At 43.3% G+C, this 6,668-nt stretch overlaps 1 pseudogene; it reads right to left on the reverse strand.

Moving 5' to 3' along the window:
- Nucleotides 1-3,585: 3,585 nt before the first annotated feature.
- On the reverse strand, nt 3,586-5,943 carry LOC148481950 (uncharacterized; annotated as a pseudogene).
- Between the last annotated feature and the right edge of the window lie 725 nt (nt 5,944-6,668).

Genomic DNA, 6,668 nt, shown 5'->3' on the forward strand with positions numbered 1-6,668 from the left:
GGGAGAGAGCGAGAAGGGGAGGCGAGGGGGCAACAGAGGAGGGAGTTGAAAATGGTGAAGACACCTGGGAGGAGAAAAGTTTCTTGAAATACATCTGTTTTGAGAAGGAGAGGGCAGCACTGTAGGTTGAGAGCATAAATTTGAAATGGAGGAAGTCTGCATTGGAGAGCAGTTTCCTCCACTGTCACTCTGCAGTTTCTAAACACTTTTGCAGGTATCTGGTGCATTTAGAGGGCCAGGGTTGAGGTGTGGATCTGCGAGGTTGAGTATTGATCGCCAGAGCAAGAGAGTCAAGATCAGAAGTACTGTAAGGGAGGCATTGTATAGGGAAACAGATTGATCATGGCAGGAGAGAGAAATACAATGATGGATAGAAGTGAGTGGAGTAGGGAGAATGACGATATGGTGTTGACAGCTTCATTGTCACGCTTAGTGATGGTAGTCTTGGGAGTTAGAGGTGAACAGGGAGTGAGGGATAAGTTAAAAGAGAGAAGATGATGGTCAGAGATGGGAAACAGGAAATTGATGTAATCAGCAATGTTACAATGGTGAGTGAAGACCAGATTGAGTGAGTGTCCACTCACATGGGAGAGTGAGGTGGTCAATTGGGAGAGACCAAGTGATGATCTGAGGGTAAGGGGTATAGAGGCCGGAAGTTTCTGTGAGGATATTGAATTAATCTAAGATGAGGGAGGGAAGGTCTAAAGAGAGGAAGTGGGAGGGGGGGGGCAGCAAGCAAAGTTATGAAGGAATTTGGAGCTAGGGCCAGAGGGATGATAAATGACAGCTACTCTAAGGTAAACAGGTTGGAAGAAGCGAATAGCATGAACCTCGAATATAGAGAATGAAAGGGACTCTTCTGTGGGTATGAATTGGTAGAAAATAGAAGGAACCCAACACCACCACCATAGCGACCCCTGGGTGTGGGAATATTTGAGGCCCCCCAGAAGTGAGACCAATGGGATAAGTGGTATCAGAGGGGGTGATCCAGATTTCTGTGATGGCTAGGAGATTCAGGGAGTTGGAGATGAAAAGGCCATGGGTGGGACCAGATTGCTACAGACAGATCTGGTATTTCAGAGGGCACAGAAGAGAGAGACCAGGTTAGTGAGAGAGATGCAAATTAGATTATCAGGGTTGCTCTAGTGTGGAGATGAGATTAATTTGGAGGACAGAGATTAAGAGAGTATAGTGATGGTGTGGGCTCCTGAGCTAGGAAGGGAAATTGGAGGTGCTGGGCAGGGAGAGAGTTTAGTGAGATGAGGATGGATGTGAGGAGAGGTGACAGGGAAAGGAGGGAGGGAGCATTACTTTGTGGTGGAATAGTAGTTTTTGACAATGTATCTAAAATAATATGTCACAATGCACTTTTGTGCCAATAGCAGATGCCCGATATCTGGTGCAATGTTGTAGTAACTTAGACAAATATTTTTGAAAGCAGTACTTAAGATGCAATAGTCTGCAGAAATGTTGAAATTGTAGTTACCTATGTTACCCAAGTTACCTGCGCGTGCGCAAGCCCCGGAGCGAGTAAGAAATTCACTTGCTCCGGGGCTCGCTACAAACGGGGCAACTGTCGATGTTGATCGACAGCTCACTCCATTTTGTAGGCGGGAAGGGGGGGTGGTGGCTGACTTTTGTGGGCGGCCCTACTGACATCACGAGTGTTGTCAGTAGTGAGCTTCCGTCTCTATTAGAGCTGGAAGCTCACTGGGGCTTGCGGCAGACGAGTCCCTACCACAAGGGTCTTGTCGCAAGCCCGATGGGCGCGATGGTCGTGACCATCGCGACCATCACCTGGCTGCTTGCAAAAGCTGTGGGTGGTCACCCACAGCTTACCGAGCGGCCAGGAGGCCGGATTTTTAAATAAAAGGGGCCGCCCTGATTCAGAGCGAGCGCTCGCTTATGAATCAGGGCCTATGTTTGACACTTATAATTGAACATAAAGATGGAAGGTAAGTACAATTTGACTTCTTTCTAAAAGCATTTTACAAAATGTGTTTTATGTGGATCATACTTTTACAATGTTTATGTGAATTTGGCCTTTTCAATGTTTTTTTATGTTTTTCATGTGGATTTGGCTTTTTTAATGTTTTGTATGTGGATCTGGCATTTTCCATATATTTTATGTGGAGGTTTTGTTGAAAACCAAACAAACCTGAACTTTGGGGCTCTGAGTCGAACCAAGTCCTGGCTTGGATCTCTTAGGTGTTCAGAGTAGAACCAGTCCCATCTTGGGTCTTCTCGCAAGTTCGGAACTTGTATCTATGTAACACACAGGTAATAGGGTAATAAACTGGGTGCTGGCAACAGAAACTTGCTTGAAGAAGCTTGATGTTCTCTTAATTTTTCTTGACCCGAAGTTCCTGACACACCCAAGGCAGAGAGGCAAAGATCTCACCAACAATGTACAGACAGTAAGGCCTCACAGAATTTGGGGACACTATCGAATATTAAATTATGTTTCTTTATTAATAAATTCCTGGCTATTGTTTGTCTGCTAATAGAAACCTAAAAAGTTCTGCCAGGTTTTCTTTCAATACTTATTATTAACTTATAGGTGTAGCACAACCACAAGACCAATATTGAAGGAATGTTAACATGTAAGAACCCTTTCTTAATACTATGCTCAATAAATATATATATTAAAAAGAAATAAAACACATTAGATGCCTAAGAATTCAAAAAATATGTAAAAGATGCTACAGCTATACAGTATTCAGATCCATAAATACCTGTAACCATCATAAGTTAGTATCGACATCATAAATAAAGTATAGATCTTTTCAAAAGTCTCGTTAGTAAACCCATACATCTGTATATTTGCAAGTGTAATCAGTTCGGTACCAGACTTGGGGTGGTGCACATATTGTCTTCTTTATGCTACGGACGGTCATTAGATTCTGTTTGCAGAACTTTTTCCTGTAGCGTAAACAGTCCCTCATGTAAACAAGGCCTCCTAGTCTGTAGGTAAGTATTAGGCCTGATTACTGCTGATTTACATCCAGTGAGTACGTTACTGCTCAGCTCTGCAAGTCTCAGCTACTCTGGTCAATGCGGTTGTCTCTTCTCTGCTCTTTATATTTATTTCTGCTGCTGCAGTCTCTTATTGCATGTATCACTCTCTCTCTCTGTGTGTCTCTCCTGCCTGACACCAGCACACACTGCCTCACCTCCTCCCTCACACCTCTCCTGCACCAACTGCCACTTGCCTCCAACGGTCACTTCTCACACCAGCCAACACAGCCCATGTGATGTCCTCCTGACCTCTTGAGGAGGCGCAGAGGCTGCTGGGAACTGTAGTCACTGGTCTATCTGTATAATGACATGCGCATAAACTTTAGCAAGATACTCCTGGTCATAAGTAATCCCTTGCATAGCGGGGTATTACATACTTCCCTGCTGAAAATATGCGTGTCCTCACGCAACGGAAATTGCCATCAACCAAATATATTCCAATAAGCATAAGAACTTTGGTCATATCACTGGAAATTACAAAGTCATAGAATTACATATGAATTGCATTAATATTCACATTACTGTATAGATCTATCAACCACAGCTATATGGGACTCTTGTGTTACATTAACTTATGCTCCTGGAGGACAGACTGAAGCCTGGAAAAATGAGATCAAGAGGATTTTGTCTAGGAGACCCCAACGTCTCTGCCATGGATGAATCTATGACTCTTTCTGTGCTTTCTCTGGGGCAGGCTGTACAGAACTTCAGCTGGTCATGGTGGTTTTCTGTTTTCAAAGCTCTATTCACCTTGTCTGCTTGTTGGTTATATAACACCCCCACCTGTTGTACATCGATTTTTTTGCACCTCTTCCAGTCCACCTTGGGATTTAGCCACACAGTCCGGTTGAGACCACTGATTTGGGGCATATCGAGGCAACAAGTTTCTTCTGACAGCACAGGTTGGACAATTTTGGCACCATATTTTGATGTCTTCTCTCATGCCAACCCAATAGAACTTTTTCCAGATGCTTGATTCCATTCTTCTTCGTCCAGAATGACCTGACTGGTCATGATATTTTTCTAGCACAAAATGGGCACTTTGCTTTGAGACAACAAGTTGAAAGATCCTACAATGAGTCTTGGGATCCACACCACATCGAAACACCTGTCCCTTCTCTACAAACAGCCTCTCTCGCTGTCTCAATAGGTTCACCAGTTCTGGATCCGTTTTTTGCCCTTGTTGCTTGGTTGAGAATTTTGAAGTTATCAGTAAGCCTTTGAGATGTTTTATTGTTTTATTCTTGCCTTGCAGGTGGCCCCATATGGTTCCTTGTTTGGGTTGCTCAAGACTTCTAGGTCTGGATGCTATAAAATTTATAGGATTCATGCCTAACATCAAAGCATTTTGCTGGACAACCTGGACACTGGAGATGGGCGTTGCTACTGCTTCTTGTCTAGCCTCATCATATTCTTCTCTTGTAGGTAATCTAGGCATAATGTCTGCCTTATTTTTGGTTATCCCAGATTGAAGGCCTTGTTTCTACAGAAGCCAGTCAGTTTGCAGTTCTCCTCTGAGTGCCGCTAAAAGCTCCTCACAGCAGTTTCGCAGCACATTCATGCCCACTATCACTGGAGGCAAACCATAATCTTGGACATTGGTGATGGTGAAGCCTTGATGAGGTAGCACTGTTTTTCCAATTTGAATTTCAGCTTCCCAGTATCCTTTGCAAGGGATGCATTGCCCATTACTGGCAACCGGGATTATCAACTTGGAAGTTGCTGGAAGCATCTGTTCCTCAGCCCAGTGCTGCTCAAACTGGTTAGCTTGTATTGTGGTCACCTGTGAACCAGTGTCTAAGAGCGCTGGCATTTTAACTCCATTGATGCAAACTTGAACCACTGGGCTTTGGCTCACATAGCGGGGTGACCATGAAATTTCAGAGTTTAAACGGTCTGGCTGTTCACATTCTCTCTTAATGTGACCACTTCTTTCACAGGGTCCACAAATGAATTTCCCTTGAGTGTCAAAACGTTTGGAAGAATGCATAGATGTTTGTCTATGAGGGTCCCTTTGGGAACTGTCCATTGGTCTCTTCTCTTGGTGCCATTCCATTGTTTTCTGAAGCTGTGTCTGCTGTCTCTTCAGACTCTGCAGTTCTTTACACTGCGTGTCAGTTCAACCAGCTGAGCTTGTAACTCACTAGTGGAATCAGGTATGCATGACTGTGTAGACTGCACTGTCACTGCTCTCGCTGCAGATGGGTAAGTAGCTCCTTTAAAACTAAACTCCTGAAAATCAGACTTCTCTTGACATCTCAGCATCTCTGGAAAATACTCTTGTGGAACGACTTCTGAAGAAATGCTAAAGCCTAGAACTTTAATTGCTGCCTCTTTGAAATCCCGGAATGGGCTCTTAGGTTGCTGCAATCTCAACAGTCGCAGCAGGATCTTCACACCTTCGCCCCTTGCACCTTCAATGAACTGGTCCAATAAAATTTTGTCTTCATCACGCACTTCTTCAGGGTATGCATACTGAATGTCTCTGAGAGCTTCCTGCAGGCTGAGGGCATAGTCGCGGAGTGACTCTCCCAGTTGTTGCTTTCGAGCATAGAAGAACATTTTCAGCTCTGACACTGTTCTTGTGTCAAAGATGGTAGCAAGCCTGCTGAGGATCTGGTCCGCTGTCTTCTTCTCTTCAGTGGGCCAGGAAGTCACCTCTTTAAGCGCAGACCCTTTCAACTGTCCTATCAAGATCTCTACCTGTTGCTGCTCATTCAACATGTACAGGCAAAACAAGGACTTTATTTTTGCTGTGAATTCTCTTAAGGTGCTTGTTTCGGTGCTGTGAGCATCTCCTGTGTAGGTAGGTAGCCATGGCACCCCACAGTAGTATGGCATGGTGATAGATGTGAAGACACTTGGCCTTGAGCTACTTTGAAAAAATGTGCTGCTCCCAACGGATTTACATGCTTCATTGGCCATCTTGTCTGTGTTTTTAGGAAATCTTTGCTTTGGACTCCGTGATCCTGTTCGTGACGCCAAATTGTAACACACAGGTAATAGGGTAATAAACTGGGTGCTGGCAACAGAAACTTGCTTGAAGAAGCTTGATGTTCTCTTAATTTTTCTTGACCCGAAGTTCCTGACACACCCAAGGCAGAGAGGCAAAGATCTCACCAACAATGTACAGACAGTAAGGCCTCACAGAATTTGGGGACACTATTGAATATTAAATTATGTTTCTTTATTAATAAATTCCTGGCTATTGTTTGTCTGCTAATAGAAACCTAAAAAGTTCTGCCAGGTTTTCTTTCAATACTTATTATTAACTTATAGGTGTAGCACAACCACAAGACCAATATTGAAGGAATGTTAACATGTAAGAACCCTTTCTTAATACTATGTTCAATAAATATATATATTAAAAAGAAATAAAACACATTAGATGCCTAAGAATTCAAAAAATATGTAAAAGATGCTACAGCTATACAGTATTCAGATCCATAAATACCTGTAACCATCATAAGTTAGTATCGACATCATAAATAAAGTATAGATCTTTTCAAAAGTCTCGTTAGTAAACCCATACATCTGTACATTTGCAAGTGTAATCAGTTCGGTACCAGACTTGGGGTGGTGCACATATTGTCTTCTTTATGCTGCGGACGGTCATTAGATTCTGTTTGCAGAACTTTTTCCTGTAGCGT

Source organism: Taudactylus pleione, unplaced genomic scaffold (assembly GCF_031769625.1).
Source record: "Taudactylus pleione unplaced genomic scaffold, aTauple2 ptg000556l, whole genome shotgun sequence".
In the NCBI taxonomy this organism is placed as follows: domain Eukaryota; kingdom Metazoa; phylum Chordata; class Amphibia; order Anura; family Myobatrachidae; genus Taudactylus; species Taudactylus pleione.